Source organism: Pleurodeles waltl, chromosome 9 (assembly GCF_031143425.1).
Source record: "Pleurodeles waltl isolate 20211129_DDA chromosome 9, aPleWal1.hap1.20221129, whole genome shotgun sequence".
Classification (NCBI taxonomy): domain Eukaryota; kingdom Metazoa; phylum Chordata; class Amphibia; order Caudata; family Salamandridae; genus Pleurodeles; species Pleurodeles waltl.
This window is the reverse complement of record NC_090448.1, coordinates 286,469,317-286,488,101: the sequence shown is the minus strand read 5'-3', so window position 1 is coordinate 286,488,101 and position 18,785 is coordinate 286,469,317. Positions and strand designations below refer to the sequence as shown.

Sequence of the window (18,785 nt, the reverse complement as noted above, 5' to 3'; positions counted from 1 at the left end):
GCCTTCAACTGCAACCCTTTCAGGTTATTTATTCTATTATGTCTTCATGTGAACTCTTCACCTTATTCTCTTTAACATGGGTTTGCGGCCCACACTGTTCTTACACCACATATTGCTGTGTGATACTCTCTGATGTTGTCTACTGTTGCACCATGTTTTCATGGCTCATATTTCCCATAATTCCCACTATTGAAAATTAAATAGCCTTTAATGTACATCATAGCAGCCACCTCTGGTTAGCAAGATACATGTCAGAACTATCAGCTAGAAAACCTTTTTTTAAATACTGCCATATGTTAGGGGAATCAGGATATGTTTTTTTCTAACAATACATTTTGCTTACTTCTCTCACAAATGTCTAAACTTTAATATTCACAAATATTGTGCACTGCTGTATCTTTGTAAGCACATGTTAATTTTATTCCAGAAAAAGTCATGTGTTTATGGAGTGTATCAAACACCCCAGCTTTTTCTTGAAGTTTAAAAGATTCAGCACCTGGAAAAATATGTCGAGGGAGGGATTTGCTCCTAGGCGAGCATTCAACTGCATAGGACATAGCCTCGCCATCCCAATCAATTATTTGTGAACACAAATACAATAAAGCATTGATTTCATAATTATTTTATTTATAGTGTGAGAACCAGACTCCAAATTAGCTATTTTTATGTTCTACATTGAATCAAATTATTGTGGACATTGTGCTGCTCTGTGTGGCTTAGTGGACCCTAGAAAGTCAAGGGCTCTGTAACAATCAAGCCATTAGCACGTAAAGGCCTGCAAACCAGTTATTGCTTCGCAAACTCTCCACTGCCTGGCAAACTCTACAAACTCTGAAGATTAGACAGTGTTTTAGGGTGAAGTTGAAATTCGTTGTGTTAGCAGTTTTAAATCAAATGAAACATTGCTATGAGGTCATCAGAAGGTATACTCCAGCACATAATTTTTGTTTATCTGTGCCCTTTAGCAGTGGATATTGGGCAGTTATTACCAAACAGAAGAGGAAATAGATGGTTGCGCTTTTTATTACCGTTTACAAGACCCTCTAACAGTTGGCTCTTGTCCCATTTCAAAGTCTGAGATTTCCCATGAGAAGAGCAGCTCCCATATTCCCAACAAATGAATTCCCGTGTGTAAAGCCACCCTGATCCTACTTAAGGTCAGAAAACTGTGTTTTCACCACAATGTCACGACTAAAGCGTAATATTAAACAAAGGATAATAATGTGCCTTATTGAACACTAGTCCTGTAAGTTGTAAGTTCGATTTTCAGGTATAGGGAATTCACATTTCCATTCCATGGATTAAATTTGATTGTAATTCAGAATTTTTTTAAATTATTTGTGATGAGAGCGTTTGCCATCTCTTATATCTGAATATCTAGTTCAGCAGTATCGTAAGTGACTTCAGTGTGGATTCTTGCTCGCATTGTTGCTGTGGAATGTTACTATGATTGTGTATTGTGAAAAGGAGCTTTCAATAAAGATGTATTTTAAAAATGCTAAGTTGCTTATTGTACATTTATCCTTATATTTGTTGGTCTGCTGTTTTTTTTATAAGTCATCACATACATTATTAATATAGGGCCATAAATATAATTCTTTACGTAGGCGTCAACGTCTATTACTGTGTAAATGAAAAAACACAACTTGAGTTGCCTCTTAATGTAAAGTCTCCAGAATTGCAGACTGCAACTTTTCGCTGCATCCTGGTTCAGCATTGCAGTTTGTGCCCCTACAACTAGGGCCTTTTCACTCATGCTTACCCATGGCAGCAAGGTAGTTAACAAGAGTTCAGCCAGTTTCATTGTCACCTGGGTCAGCACAGCAGTCTGCGTCAAACAAGCAGTTCTGTGCTGCTTTTATGTACTAATTTTGCTAGCAAATTGACCCGATTGCTCTTCCTATATAAAATAGTCAATTTTTAGGTCCGCCATTAACCAAGATTATTTTATGTTATTAAATGATTTATAGATCCTCATGCCATTTCGTATTATTCGATTACAATTATGTGCTGATTTTGTTTATCAGGAGATTGAGGAAATATTGTATGGGCCTAATAATTACAATATATTTGCATTGTGCTGGTCCAGCTTTATATTTATTTTGTATATCTATGTTTTTTCCTACTATCTCCAAATATATGTAAAAATTATGGTGAAGATTTCACCTATTTATGTATTGCGATACGGTCAGCTACATTTGTATTATTGACACTTCATGATTCGTTTGAACTGTATTATGAAGATGTTCTTCTTCTCTTTCATTGTCCTGTTTCTGAACAGTGCTGTATCTATGCTATACGGATTGGCTGTGCAGTGCACATGATCAAGGCTGCAGGGTCAGCCGAAACGCGTTGTGTTTTAGATTAACACTCGCCAGCTGTATTCACTACTCTGGATGTCCGGAGCGTGCGTTTTATTTGACTTTTATTTGGATTGAAATATCGGCCTGCTCTGACGATCTACGCACCACCTCTCTCGGGCTGCCCGAGCTCGGACACAGCTCGTTGTTGTTTGGAGATATATATATATATTATACTGGGTGAGTATTTCAGCAGCACTCGTCATCCATTGGTCTGCTACTGTGTCATTCACATTTTAATTCCATGGACTACAGGACACAACATGAGCAGTTGGTTACCCCACTTCAGCCACTGGCTGACTTCACTGTGAGTGACAGTATTCTGACCTTTCACAAGGACACACAAAGTAGTTCCATTCAGTTCCAGAGGCTGACTACTATAGTGAGGTGTGATTTTTGAGGCCAAAAATATTTTCACTTTTAAAACATTTATTATTTTTTGATTGGTAAGGAGCTTCCCCAGACTGAAGAGGAGCTTTCCCAGCACTGAACTTTTGCATAAATAGAAAAAACAAACATCAACAAACCAAAACGCTGGCAGCCAACACCAGACCTACTGGATTTGCCACTGCCTGTTTTAATGTCTTTTCAGTCCTAGAAAGAAAATGTCATTGTGGGTGGGCCACTGGGATATAATTGTAGCACCACGGTCCTTTGCATTTATTCTACAGTTGGAATGTTTATAGATAAGCTTACAACACAAAAGACTACCTACACTATACTTCTCTGTGCTACATTACACCACCCTTCACTCCAACAGAAAGGACATTAGTGTCCTTGGTGGCAAGAGCTGTGTTGTGGTTTTGCAAATAATTGTAACACTTATATTACTGCTGTTCTGCAGCACAAAAACAGTGCGAGGCTGGCAAAAACAAAGGCACCTGCACAGGTACTCTACTGCACATCTTCAAAATGTTTTTTTTAAAACTATGGTGGTAATGGGCTGCCCATTTGTGCCTCCAATGTATCAACATGGTTCCTCCACGTTTTTATGTGGGAACACATTTGTAATGAATTGCAGGCACATACTTGCAGTCCATCACAGCCACTAATTGCAAAAAGCAATTAAAATTATGTAGCAAGAGAGCTGCACCACAGTCGTGATGCTCCTTTTACGGATTACTGAGCAGACACAAAATAAAATACCAATTAAAGTTTACTATGCAGAGATGCTGAGATGGAATGCATGAATTATAATCTTTCTAGACTATTGATTATTGGTCTGCATTATCCTGAATGCCTCCTACCCTCAGCTAAAAAGCAGGAGGTAGGTACCCCTGTTGTGGCCGGACTGGGAACGCAAAGCAGCCCTGGCAGCCTTGTCAGACCAGCCCCCTAGGAGGGTAGGTGGGAGGGGGTGGGCTGGAGGCTGGGGGTGCAACAGTGAAAAACTGCTGATTTTGTTACTGGGGGCCGATATTGCAACAACACTGCAAAACCAGCCCCCAGTCGAAAAATCAGCCCGCACTGCTCCAAAACTGCCCCCCCCTTCCAGGCTCCCGGGGACATGCCCGAAGCCTGCAACGGGCCGACCGGCCCTGACTCCTGTGGTGGGCTAGATACCTCTAGCTTATTTCAGGACAGAACTACTCTTTACATGTCTAAAGCCTGAGCAACGTCACATCAGTAGTTCAGGTTATAACCTTGTTTTCCAAGTGTGATATTCAACACAGTGTGAGTGAGCGTTCCACCCCACCTGTAAATGTGTGAGTCTCACTTGTGATGAGTAAGACTTGAGTTTATGTTCTCAGTCCAAGAGAGTATCCAGATTCTCTCTGCATTTCCACTTAGTCATTTATATGCAAGAGTTTTTCTTCCCAGTGTAAACCTTTATCAAAGGTGTGTACCATTGTCATGTACCTAACTGTGCTGAAACTCTAAAGGGTATGGAAGCCATCTTTCTTTTTTTTTAAATGCACTGCTGGGTGTGAGCTTCAGTACTAGCTCTGATTTAATGTTTGCTCTGCAGAAAGTATAGCACAGAAACACTTAGCACTGGTTACTGTTACGTTGTTCATGCTGTAATGTCTGTAGCACATGAGTTAGCTGATAGCGGATGTGCCATGAACATGCTTGATTTCTTTATTAGATTGTCCAACTCCAACGTTTGGCATCTGAGTAACAGTCGTTGCAGGCTATATGTTCATAATGTGGCTACAGCCAGTGAGGAATAAGATTAAAATCACATAATTCATCTGTCAAGCCTTGACCATCTCTCTTGTAAAAACGGTGAACTTGTTGCCTTGTGTGGCAATTTATGCTAGGTCCTGTTAGCATGGTAACTAATAAAATTGTGATTTTAATTTATAAACAACCTAAGGACCTCCCTGCATATGCCACCCCTGTAACAATATTTTTTATATTTATCATACTCACATATTTGCTGTTTACTTAAGCATGATTTAGCATAATAGCACACATAATTGAGTGAGAATATTGCGCAAGGGTTCACTAAATAAAATATTCTCCCAGCAAATTAATGATGGTTTAAGGGCACGTTCTGTGTTCGTAAGTTAAATATAATAAATAACAGACTCACAGCTGCGCCGGCACCAGCTATCTCAGGCCTCCAGAAGAAGTCTCTGTTTATCTTTTTTGTCATATTCGCAACTGTGGGGACAAACTGTGATTTTAATCTCTGGTGCGCCCTCTGTGGCTGAAAGATAATTTCTTATATTCATTTTTAAAGTCGTTGGTGGAATACAGTGTTACAATTCAGGAAAACGTTTTTGAATATCAAATATATTTGTTTGTTGTAAATGTAGCTAGTAAAGTTACACGTTAGTAAATTACATTTTCTGTTTCCTGCGTAAAGCCAACTTTGTCTCCAAATTTAGTTTTAAATGGCAATTCCGTGAACGTTCAGAATAAAGTTGACGTCCTATGGGTAAATGAATCACACATATTTAGAATTTAGTGGAGTTCATCACCTAATATATCCTGCTTGATTACTTCATTTTACTTATGCAAAACTAAAAAGGCTGTGCACATAAAAACAAAGATTTGTGTTTCATATTAATCCCTTTTGATAGCAGTGTCCTATTCTTAGTAGCCTTCATTTAGTTGGTTATATGGTCAGAACGGCGGATGCACAAATGCACAGAACAGTGCAAGTAAATATGCTAAATAAATTAGTCAGTAGCACTCCTGGCTGTTTCTGGTGAAGGGGCAGGCAACATTAATTAACCCAAATTACTTCAGGTTCATATTAAACAACTATTTCAATATGTAACAGTATTTGACACATTGTCTAGTGTCTTTGAAGGTAATGAACGTTTTGGTGCCCCATATGCAATGACTATGTAGAGCCTTCGTCAAGGTCGAATGTGTTTGAAGACATCATACTTTGTCGCAAACTCTAAAGTAAAGTATTGTTAGCTAATTGTATCTTGCACCACACAATACGTTCTAATCCACAAGCATTTCATAGTTGCTCAAAACAAAGGAATTGTTTATTTTATTTTGTAAGCGATTTCTTTTTTTTAAGGGCTCATTATCTGATTTTAAACAATGTCACTTCAGATTTCAAATCCGATCCCGACATCATTCAATAAAGAGACATTCTCTAATAGCTTTTTGATTTATTTTGTTTGTGATACAGGTTTGGCCCATCTGATGGTCAACACATGACGATTGCATTTATGATATAATAACAGTTCTGTAATAATATTTAGCACGTGGTCAGCATTGCGCAAGATTATATGCTCTGTTAGGGCGTGGGCTTGATGTAGCTGTGAACGTTTTGATATTTAAATCTGTATGGTTATTGGACTATAGTTTAAACTTGTCCACCTCGGATTGCCCATCATTATAGGGTTATAAAGTGTAGACAGTGAGAGGTGCAGCTTATGCAGTGAAGGCAGAGAAGAATGTTAAGTAAGCACCATTTATGTTCCCCCCAGCATTGTTTGTTTTGTTTTTCAGAAACAAACTTCAGAAGCAGGAGCTTGTTTTGGAGAAAAAAACATTTTCTTTCTACAACCCGTGACAATTTATTTTGTGTCCTGTTCTGGAAAGCTTTCCCTGGCAATCCCAGGCTGAAGAATAGACTGATCACCACCCAGACCTAATAGAGTGGGATGACCATCACTATGATCATGTGGCCTTTGGCTGAAGGATTGCTGCATCAGTGTTTCTTGCAACATAGCAGATTGAGCCTCCACCAATTGAAATCTGGGGCTTCCAAGATCTCTAAATTGGCCTTGAGTTTGTAAAACTAGGCATCTTCTATTGTTTTGGCCTGTGCCCCACACATGCCAACCCCTTGTATTCCTCCTTTGAGGGTCAATAGTTCCTCTGGAGTACAGTCTTATTATTCAAGTGTTGAAACATTGATGCCACCTAGTTCTGTTTTGGTACTTGGAAGGGGCCTCTTCTTAACTGCAATCTAGGATTCCAGTCTAGAAACAGGAGGATTTATTGGTCCCTTCATTATCAGTATGCCTCCTTTTGAGTGATTTCAGCAGAAGATCTCATATAGTGTCTCTGAGAATCTCAATGTTACCAGGACAGTCGGGTGATATATCCTCTGGACTTATTCTCTGATTAGCATCTTAAACACTCTCCGCTCTAGTAGTTGTTCTGTCACCCAGCAGTCCCTCAAACCTTGAAATGGCTGACTCCATAGCCTGTTCTAGATCCATATGTTGATTCTCGTTTCTAGCTGGGACTTCAAATCACCCACAGCTGGACAGCTGAGTTTGTTCATTTCTTCATTGTCATATCTTTTGTTTCCTCTCTAATTCTCAAACTTCTTACTGTTTCCCCCAAAGCAGTCACTGCATCATCTATCCCAGTATGACCAGACCTTACTCCACTACCCTCTTTCTTTATTAAAAACGTCTGGTCTATATGCTCTTGTCATCATGGAGCACTGTGATGGACTTCAGAAGGTCTCTTTTTCCCGGTCAGTCTCCTCTATGGGTTAATGCAGTGCACAATCAGTCTTTTTTGTCAGGGCTCTGTAGTGCCCAGCTTGCAAAACGTCCTTCTCACTTTCTCTGCCTCTCAACCCTTCAACCATGTTGAGGGTAAAAAGGAGTATGTCAGAATTACCACTTCAGTCCCTAGAAAGCTTTTACCAATTGTAACTCTGCTTGGTCAGGTTGTGAGGTTAGACTTTTATTTACTGAATAATATGTTGCTTCCCAGGTGGTTATCAACTGCCACCAGGGGGTTCTCTTGGGTTATGGGTACTCGATCCGCCTGTGATAGAAATGATTTTTCTGACCACTTTTTCCCACATTGGGAGGAAGACCAGGATTCCTATCAATTTCCTTGTCATAAGAGTGGTGTCCCCGCATCTTTCCCTACCTAGCTTCAGCCTTGTCAGGCCAGCACTTGTTCAGAAAGTGTTGATGCAGCTCCAGGGTTGTGCAAGCTAAAGCATCTTGTCCCTATATTTGTTAAATCACCCTCTTAAGTGCTCCCGAAAAGTACAAACCATCTTTTGTTTCAGGAATAGTCCACAGGGTCTCTGTATGCCTGCAAGTTTCCTAGCTGGGGTGAGGGTGGAATTGAGGGGTTTGGTGTATGCGGGAATAGAGCCATCAGTGGGCGCACCTAGACTGAGCAGCCGTCTTAGGCCCCAGCAGGCCCTGACTAGAAAGGCGAAATGAATGGTGGATGCAAATGGTGATATACATACAGGGTATCCGGTAGTCTGTTTCAGCTGTGTACCACCAATAAAAAGCCACTAGCATGAAATATAGTTTTGTGGTTAAAACTCAAGTGGTCCCAGGAGAGGCGCCAGACTCTGGCCAAAAGAAGCATTCTACAGATAACAGGCCATTGTTTTAAGCAGAAGCATGTCATTGCATTTTTGAAAAGGTAGCGGTACTTAACTGCATATTTAAACATTGACAACTTTATAAAATAATTGAGAAAAAATTCTGAAGGAGGGGGCCCAATAATTTTTATTTTTTAACTGGGGGGGTGCAGCATTAAAACGTTTGGAGACCAGTGCTCTAGAGGGTGATAAAGACCAAGATAAAGGAAACTGTAAAGGTAAAATAACAGTATCTTCCCTTCAGCCCCTTCCCATTCTAGCTCCTGTGCTATTGTGCATAGCAGTAGCACCGGTAGGACAGAGCACTGAGTTTCTCTGCCCCCACCATACCCACTCATTGAATCTTTTATTGTTTAACACTTGCGGCTTACCCTTAAATAGCCTCAATTCTCCCTTCAAGAGACAAGGTTAGTGAAGCACTTTCATGTGGAAGCACTAGATAAATCTTTCACTGCATCTGTGGAGCAGATAGGCACAGGCTCGAAGTGAACTGTAGGGCAATCTGTCAGTGCCAGAAGGACTCCTCTAACAGGTCAGTGTCTGGGCTGTTTTGTGGCTGTTTGTGGGACTACTTTTATATATTCAGTTGGACTATTTTTTTTTTTGCCCAGATATTATAACACATATTGCCCACAACAAACACAAATGCATGACTTTTCTCCCCTGCCTTGCAAAACACCTATATAGTATATCTTTACAAGTTAAAAACTCCTTCGGTTTGCAAATGTGGCCACTGTTTTTTTAGCTATCGGATTTGATACTGTGGCCTACTTTTGAAAATTGTGCCCTGGCCTATTTCCTTTCCCATTCTGACCGTGAATAGGTATTCTGAAACAGTCAAAAATTGTTCCTCTTAATTCAGCATTTTTTCTACTCCTCAATTCACCCCACTACTTCCTTCCATTCGAGTCTTCATACTGTCATTCAACAGCACCTAAATTAAAGAAAATATAATTTCTAATGTGTATCATATATGTGAATCTCTAGATCTTTAGAAAAGTTGTGGGAGGATCATGGTTAGCTCTAGGCTAGATTATATCAGCGACCTACACCGGAATTTGCCCAGTGTGTAATTTGTGTTTAATATTTCCGGTGCTGAGCACCGGCACTTATTTTTTGAGGGCCGGCGCTTATTCTTCTGCCTCAGGCATTTGCTGCGAGCAACAGACATGGGAAAGACGGAGGAAGAGAAATACGAAAAAGCGTCACAAAGGTACAAAAGCAGAAAGCTGCTAGAGTGAGCTGAAAGGGCAGGGAGTGGCTTTAAATGGATTGAAGAGGCCCGAGATGGCTTCAGGATTACACTGCTTCAGTATTCTGTGATCGCACGTCTAAATGCAGCAGCCGCGTGTTTTAGAGAAGGGCTTTGGGCACCGGCACATTTTTATTTACAAATTAACCTCTGAATTTGCCATAACAGCAACGACGCTAACTACAGAATGTAGCTCTCTGACTGGCTTTTCATTTCTGTATAAGAGATTCCCTGCGACCCCACAGAAGCCTGCTAATTTAAAAATTCTATTTGTTCAATATTTACTCTAGAAGTGTTGAAAATTTAAGGTCGATGTTTAAATATTATTGCCAGAAAGCTTGAATGCGCGGTAGCCAATTTAGTGGAGCATCCTAGCTAACATACTTTCTTTGGAGTTAGTAAACATGCCTTTTTTTATTTCCATGTTCTAAGTGCAGTTTACAGGGGACAGTAAACAGATTGGGGATTCTTTGTTGTAAATTGCTTTGGTTATCGAGATCTATCTTCAAATCGTTAATGTCACTTTGTAAAGCACTGTGAAAATGGGTTTTAGTTGATATGCACTGTTAAGATTTTGATTTGGAGTTATTAAGGCCTACCTACGCTTTGGTCCATGGTGTTTGCTCTGTGAGTAAATACATCACCGAATGTTTCTTTGCTGTAGTGTGCGTGAAAAAGCCAGTAAAGGGACGCTTTTGAGAAGTGGCTGCTGTTGAGATTGCAACAGATTTTAATCTACCAGCACAGCCTTCTACTTATCATAATCATACGTTTTTGTACTATCCTTTTCTATCATATCTAACTGCTTCGTAGTAATGTAAATAACGACCGTGAGCATCACCAAATTCAGTTTGGCTTCTCTTTAATCCTCAAGAGCGTGGAAAGCAAGGTCACTCACAGGCGGGATCGGACTGGGAACCTAAAGCAGCCATGGCATATTTGTTAGGCTAGCCCTCCTGCTGCATTAAGAAAAACATCTACTGTTATGAATTTGAAAAAAAGCCTTTATCATGGCGAGCCTGCAGGAGACTGGAACCGCCCAAGTTATTAGGATTTAAAACAGTTTGTTTTACATTGTTGATTAATAAATCACAGAAGCAGTGTGGACAGGTAATACAGACAGCCTGACCTCAGCAAAAAAAAGTGCCTCCAACCGTAGTGAAACTAGCCTCCACCCTACCAGCCCAGCGAGAAAACACCCGGTGCCTGGTAGTCCCTGTCAGGGTCTACTCACAGGGATCTGAATTGCTAGTTCAACACGTTTTCTTAGGCAGGGTCATTTATTCACTGAGCTCCCTCTGCACATTTAACACAGTTCTATCACTGAAGTCCAGTTTATCGAGGTGTTACGCAAAGCCTTTGACCAGTGAGAAGTCTACGTCTTTCCCTCTATTTTGGGTGATACATGTCATTCTTTTCACTGGCACAGAAGAAATTGTAACATTTTTCTTCCAAAACACATTCACTTGTGGTTTGCAAGAACTACTGTAATCCCAAGGATGTGAATGGTCCATATTTTTCTGGTTAGGATTTTTTAAAATATAACCTGATAATTGCAATACTTTTATATAGGAATGTGTGTGTGGATTTGAGGGCATCTGTAGTATTTGTTCTTTATTTTTAGTACCATCTGCAAATTTTCTTGCAACATACTCCAGTGGACCATAGACATTAACAAGGGATCAACAGAGGTGAAAGTTTAACTTGGTGAGCATAAAGAAAGATTAGGGCTATCTCAGTAGTTCTAGTTTAGACTCTCACATGCTACACAAGTCCTGCCCCACACATTGCTTTACTCAGTTATTTAGGTACTCAGACAATTGCTCAGCAGTTTTAAGAGTCTCCTGACAACTTTGTTTTCCATTTTGCTCCATTCTTTATAGGAGTAAATTACCTAATTTTGGTGTTCCTGCATGCTGCCTGAATATTACTGAGGTGAAGCACCTAAAGAAGTGTTGTACTTCTGACTGGTTCAGACAACCTTTAACGATCCTCTAATCCAGAAGGAGCTCTTTTCAAACTTCGAACTGAGTATGGTGCACCCTTTCACATGTTGCACTCGTCTTCTTTCAATGCATTATGGTAGCAGCAGTTTTTGTTGAATTCCGTTTTCGGTCTGGAGTGGAGGTCAAAAGTCGAATTCCTACCAAGTAGAGAGTGTGATGACTGTGATCCACCAATATGGTTCATTATAAGAAGGTGCTAGTAGCATTGACCTAACAAATAAAAGTCTGTGATTGTTTGCACATGTGAAGACGTCTTGACATTGGAGAAGCTTCTGCTAACATTTTAAAATGCTCAGATTGCCAGCTTTTGGCTATTCGCCAATATGCAAGGATAAATCAAGGATGTAAATAGGGAACTGCCTTTGCAGGGCATAACTGAACAATTTCATTATAAGGAGAGAGTCTTAATTTTTGTTAGAAGAATTTTAATTGCCGTCATTCTAAAAGTAGCTTTATACCTATCTCTGTTAGGATACAGGATTTCTGAAAGGAGGGTGTTGGTTGGCTAATTTGTTGCATCTCTGAGCCCACAAAGTTTTCTTGTGTGTAGGTATTTTACGTTTGATATAGTATTTGGCAGAGCGGGTACTCCATTGCAACTGCAACAGAGTACCCTCTACACCAAACCCTTGGCCTGCCCAGCTGATGTACAGGCTTGTGACACTTAAGTATGTTAGTGACAGGGCCTACTCTGGCTTTGTCGCTGATTTACTCTTTGGATGTCGCATGGCATGAGGGACAAACCCACCCATCACAATTACAGTGAATGGTGTTATGTTTTTGCTGTTCCTCACCACCAGGTAAATCCTGGCACAGAGGGACAGTTAAATGGTTAAAAAAAAAAAAAGACGCCCCACACCATAATAGATCATTCCTATGGTTTGGAGTCATAATTTTTTGCCTTTTAAAAAAGAAAATCCCTCTTTGGCACTTTGTTTAAAAAAAAAAAAAAAGCCAAAACCAATTAATTTTTAAAGGCAGCCGTCGTGTTTGACAGAGCTATCTGTCAAAGTGTTTAACCATTGACAGGAACCGTCATGATGCTGGTTCATGCCAGTAGACTAGAGATGTCAGTGGGTCGCTGACATCTGTACATGCAGAGGACGGGGACTGAGTCAAAGCGGAGTATTTCATTCAGTCGCCCTGATGGAGTAAAAGCCATACTCCTCAATTTAAATCAGCCCCATAGTCCTTATTTTTTAAGAGTAAGACGCGCTCATTAGGAAAAGCTTTATGGATTGGGTTAAATACCACTGCATGTGTTGGCCAAATGGCTACAGTCTGCATTATCTCCTTTTCTGCTTGTAGGAAGCATTCTGCAAGCACCGCATGGGTTAATATGATTGTAGAAGTGGTGTGGCTTAAGGTAAAAGAACGATGGCAGAGTGTGTCAGATGACCGACTTCTGGGAGAGTGGCTGCTCGGGAAATAATAGTAAAACAGGGACATTGCTGTTTGAAATTTTAAACAAAGCAAGCATAAATACTTATTTTGAAGAGCGGTGTAAACAAGCATGGGCGAGCTGAAGATTGAGCCATGTCGCTAATTCAGAATGAAAAAAAATCACTTAATCTGACTGTGTTAAATTTAAGTAACTGCTATGCCTCCCAAAGATGCAGTGTTTAGTGAAGTAACTATATGAATCCGAGAGAGGTGTTCCTTTGAACCTTGTGTCAATATTGGTCTCAGCTAATGAATTTGTAAGAGAAAGAAGGAGACAATCGAATGAAATGAGGCATTCTGTGTCTCAAAGTTAGCCCTGTGCCTCTTAGAGTGACAGCTGTTAGGTGTTCACTATTGCTGTAAATTTGGTGGTAAATTGTTGTCACTGTCTCTATGTTGTCCTGCCAAATAAACCGCTCAGTGTTTTGCATTTGTTCCAGAATACTTCTATTGGTCTGATTGTGGGGTGGTTTGAAGAATAAACTATGTCTCTGATATGACAGCGTTTCTTGTTGGACCTCTTGTGGCAATGTGACAAGAAGACACTGGACACTCGCTGGTATAAGCAGAACTGGACACTGTGGCCCAGCTCCAATTTATTGTGTCAGTAATGATATAGTCATCATCTCCTTGCATGTTAGCATGCATGCTTGTGTGAACGTACAGGCCAGTGCCGGGTTGCGCAATACATCCCTTCCGAGCTTAGAATGTATCATTGTATAACAACCAACAGAGTCTTCTTTCACTTGATTCACTGGCATGGTGTCTTCAAGTCAACACAAAACATGTTTCAGTCATTGGGAAGGACGAGTTTGAGGCCTTAGTGATTAGTTAATTGGTTCTGTCTCCTCTCCACAGTTCTCTGTGTTGCATTGGAGAGGTGTGATTTATTTCACCAGCAAGCTATTCTCCCACAATGAAGCACAAAATGTTAGCTCTTCTACCTCCTCCTTCTTTCCGCCCTACCTCAAGATTCATCCCAAGGGGAGATGGTTAATCCAAGAATAACCTGAAGAGGAGAAGGTCAGTTCTGAGCGATCAGTGCTTAACCTGTGGAACCAACTCCCTCCTCATATTGGAAACTTTTTTTGGATGATTAAAGCCACAAAAATGCTCCTTTTAGCCTCCATTAATCCCTCGTCTATTTTTGACTCTCTTTGTTACGATCTGATTCATAGTGTACACTTAGCAAAATCCATTAAAAAATAGCCAGACTTCATTTTTGCATATGAAAAATCACAATTATATTCCATGTTAATAAATAACATAATGCTGCGTCAGCTTAATTCATTCGTACCAATTTCAGTGGTGTTAGTGGTTGAAAATGATTTTCCATATGTGAGGCATAGCAAATTAAAATGCATGGATAAGATGCACGTTTTTCAGGTAAATTAGGATGAATTGTGTATTTTGTTTACAGGAAGATGGTGAGTAATTTGGCAAATATCTAGATAGTTGGTAATTTTAAGTCTAATATTAAGAACCATATATACACTAATCTTGCTACCATACATGCTTCCACCTTGCAAAATCCTAATTTAATTGGCAATTACAAAATTGTCACAAATCAATCAATTACATTTTTTATTTTTGCTGTGATACTGAATAACTATAAAAGAGCTAGTGTTTAAAAATAAATTACACATAAAAAATGAATAAAACTAGATCTTCTTTTGTGAAAACAATGTCTTTTGTATGTTGTCTTTTTTCAGCATACACCTTCAATTTCTTTTTGCGATCCAAGTCTGTTGCATGGGTTTCTTCATCAGTTCTTGATTTTGTTTTGGTCCAGTGAGGTAACTTGGTTTTCATTGCTCTCTTGAACATTATTGTTGCAGGGCTTTCACCTGTGATTGAGTGAGGAGCCGAATGGTAAGCTTGTAGGGTAGAAGTCAAGACAGTCTTGAAGTCAGCTTTTCTAATGCAGCATGCTGAACAGCTTTCGTTAGCGCACTCAGGAAATGTTCAACAAGGCCATTAGCCTGTGGCCAAAGAGGTATGCTCTTCTAATGCTTACCATTCGTCAAATTGAGAAAGTCTCTGAATTTTCCACTATTGAAAGGTGGGGCATTGTCAGATTTTAAATTTGCAGGAATGCCCCATTTCACAAAGATGCCATCTAATCTCTCCATGACTCTTTCCTGAGTGATAGATGAGAAATTATCTATTAATGGAAAGCAGGAATATTCATCCACAGTCACAATCAGATGATGTCCATTGTCAAGTGGACTGAAAAAGCCAACAGCAATTCTTTACCATGCATGCTTTGGCGGAGTGTTGAATGGTTTTCGATTACAGATAGCTGCATAGATGACAGGCCTTCAACTCTCTTTCAAATCTTTCAGCAAGATGAGGGAACCAGACTCAATCTCGTTGCGCTCGTTTTGTGGCATCAATTCCACAATGGCCTTCACGGGCAACTTCAATTATCTGTTGTCACAGACGCTCCAGGACAATGCCTTGTTGTGTCCTGGACAGTTCAACTTTGAAATTTTTAAACCTCTTGTATTCACTGTACCTAGTAAGAGGTTGAGTATGCTGATTCCATGACTGATGTGTAATAATGTCTTTCAGGTTTATCATGTCACTGTCTTGACTCAATTCAATTCAAAAACTTTATTCAGCATATTTCAAATAGCCATCAAAGTATATAAAAAGCCTACGAAAAAACCACAAAATTATTAAAATTGTTCTCTGGCATAGAAATATATAAACATCCGTAATAATAAATAGTTGAAATATTCATAAAAATAAAAATCTCAACATGTCCATCTGCTTCTTATAAAAATGCTCTGCCCAATTACAGGTTAATACATAATAGATTTCCGCATATAAATAACTTAATATTTTAAAAATGCAATATTATAACACAGGGAGGGATCTTTTAAAGCAAGTAAGAACTTCAGAGCTGCTTGGTGAGATCTTATATTCTTGGTGACAAGGAGTGGTTTAAGATAGAATTTACAAAACCAGCACATGGACATAGGAACGTGTCCGGTGAACGAAGACTTAATTTTAGGAAATACCACTAAATGATGCACTGTTCTGAGTCTGTCTCGTCAGAACAAAACAATGTTGCATGTTGGTAACCCAAGTTAGGTAACTTTTACATCCTTCCTCATGGTCAAGAGACTGATCATTTTGCCATTTCTAGCCCCCTCCTATAATCCATCCTGTGCTGCAGAAACAGGTCTTTAATAGTTTTCCTACTAAGGGAAAGATTTAGTAGGGGGTCCTTCCTTGCAGACAGATTAAACAAAGTATTATAAGAAGTCTCAATATAGGCTAACCATGGGATCCTTAAGGCATTGTCCAATTTTAAACAATCACGTATAATCAGTTTAGTGAAGATAGTTTCTTCTTTTGCCCAAACGTTATACAACAATAAAAAGGGTTGTATCAGTAGCACATCCTCCAAAAACTGTAGTCCTACCTACAGATTTATAATCCAAGTATATGCTGATTAGGGTAAACAGAGTAAGCATTTTAAAAAAACATTTTCCTTCGCTTGCAAAATTGTACTTAACATATCACCTCAGAGGCCAGACCCATAAGCAGCCATAGCCACATCTCTAGACGAGTTGGTCTTGTCCTCCGCACAAGGCAACCATGGCCGAGGGCGAGACCACCTTGTCCTGGGCACCCGAGGGGTTTACCAGTTCTTAAACACAAAATGTTCTACTGAGTGTAACACACAGATTTGTGCCGCATATGCCTTCTCCACCAAGGTACTGCTCTGGTAGTGGAAGCTGTGGCTACAGATTCCACACAGGTTATAGCAGCAGATGCTCAATCTTCTGAGCTATTTCATTGGAATTAGCGACTAGAAGTTGCAGATAGTGTCTGTGGTTGCAGGGGGTGGACAAAGAAACTCATTATTGGAGGGCAAGACTATATTTTCATCTTCAAACTGTGACCCAGAGCAAGAAAGAGAAAGACAGATAATGAAGAAATCAGGAGAACGAGAGGAAAAGAAAGATAGGATAACAGTAGCATGCAGGATTGAAAAGAAGTGAGATTAGGAAACATGAGGAACAAGGTGGTGAAAGAAACACATGAGGCAGTATCAAGATCAGGAAGGTATGGTATTCAGCAACTCCAGCACTGGCATTGGGGTTCCTTGAAAAAAAAAAAAAATCTTGGGCCCTTATACTTGTTTAGTTTACAAATGCAGCACTGCTAGCACTTATAACCTTTTCTGTGGCATGTGCAGTTCTCGCTTCTATGTCAGATTATATCAAGGTTTTTTTTAAAATATATAATCCACAATGCTTGCTTAGATTTGCTGGGCCTTCAAAAATGTTTACTTTTCAGAATATCAGCCTCCTTCCCACTTGCACATCTCATAAATCCCCTTACAATGATCTCAATCAGTAACTAATTATTAGACCTGACAGCCTCAGTGTGGTATTACTCCAACGTTTTGCCTGCCTCCAATTCTTTTTACCTCGTTTTGGTGGCTTTAGGACTCTGGGCACTCTACCACTGTGTACAAGTGCTAAAGTGATTGTGCTCTCTCCCCTAAACATGGTAATATCGGCTTAACCCCAATTGGCATATGTGATTTGTGAGTCTGTCCCTCCAATTGATGCCACCCCAGTCCTGGACCCTTGGAAGTGGACCTAGGGGCTTGCTTCTCTGGAACCAACACATCCTTTTCTGTGGGAGCAGAATCAACGCAATGCAGCTGTTGAGAAGACTGAACCGGCGCATGACACTAGGAACCACCACATTGCAACCGAAACCACCACCCGGAACCAGCACATCGCCCCCACGTCGTGGAGAAGATCTATGCATGGCCCCTCCAGCATGGACCACCCTAGCACATTACTTTTGGAACTGCCACACTTAGGAACTGTTACTTCGCTCACCAACGCCGCTGCATTGTTGCAGTTGCATGGAGAACTCTGGTGCAATGCCCCAACGGTGCAGGGATCATCGACACATCTCGTGCTGCGACAAGGATTAAGGTAATTTTGCTCAGCGGGCTCTGCCTGCGTCCTGTAGCTGACCCGCGCCCCATTGCAGTCGGCCTGAACTCTTGACTTTGTCCTGGTCCAGGACAACGAATTAACTCTTGGAGCGCTACCAGCTTCTAAGTGCTGTATTTTGAATTCAATCTTTAAAACTTTATAACTCGACTACTACTGGTTGGATTTTTGTTGTTTTGGTCTTGTTTTATTTATAAAATCATAATCCATTTTTCTAACGTGGGGTGGCGTCCTTTTGTGGTTCTTTTCATTGTGTTATTGTTTAAGTATTGCACCAGCACTTTACACATTGCCTCTTAAGTTAAGCCTGACTGCTCTGTGCCAAGCTAACAGAGGGGGAGCACAATGTAATTGAGGGTGTGTTGTGGCTTACCCTGGCTAGGGTTTTGGCCTCTACTTGGACAGGGTACATACTTCTGCCAACTAGAGACTCAATTTCTAACATGAATTATACAGCTTTACGAAAAAGCATTAATTGATGACACATTTTTAGTATAGCAATCATGAAACTTCAGCAAACATGTTTGGCAACTCTGCTTCCAAAGTTAGGGCCAGATGTATCAAAGCTTTTTGCATTCACAAACGGTGCGAATGCAAAAATCTCTTTCAGAAGGTATCAAAGGCATTCTGAATGCAATTTTAAGGAATCGCTAAAATAGCGATTCCTTAAAATAGCGACCCTGTTTAGAGAGTCGCAAATTGCGACTCTCTAAATAAGAAATCGCAAATAAGAAAACCTTATTTGCGATTTCTAAAGCACATGTATGAAGCAATTCCTTAATGCGAATTGGGCATTAAGGAATCGCTATTACCACCAAGTTGAACTTGGTGGTAACCATGTGCAAATTTTAAAAATGCATTTGTAAAATTTACATGTAAAGCCCACATGCCCTATTGGCATGTGTGCACCTTACATGTTGTTAAAAAAAAATTGGGTGTGCAGCA

The 18,785-nt window shown here is 40.1% G+C and overlaps 1 protein-coding gene and 1 long non-coding RNA gene across 6 annotated transcripts in view; one reads left to right on the top strand and one right to left on the bottom strand.

The window, feature by feature from the left end:
- The window catches only part of MITF (melanocyte inducing transcription factor), a 654,150-nt gene that overhangs the window by 187,912 nt on the left and 447,453 nt on the right, over positions 1-18,785 (top strand). The gene's annotated exons all lie outside the window — the stretch shown is intronic.
- Positions 14,280-18,785, bottom strand: part of LOC138258605 (uncharacterized) — a 40,121-nt gene continuing 35,615 nt past the window's right edge. Inside the window, exon 3 of the long non-coding RNA XR_011198448.1 lies at positions 14,280-15,508. This is a non-coding gene — a long non-coding RNA (uncharacterized lncRNA). The remainder of the gene's footprint in view (positions 15,509-18,785) is intronic.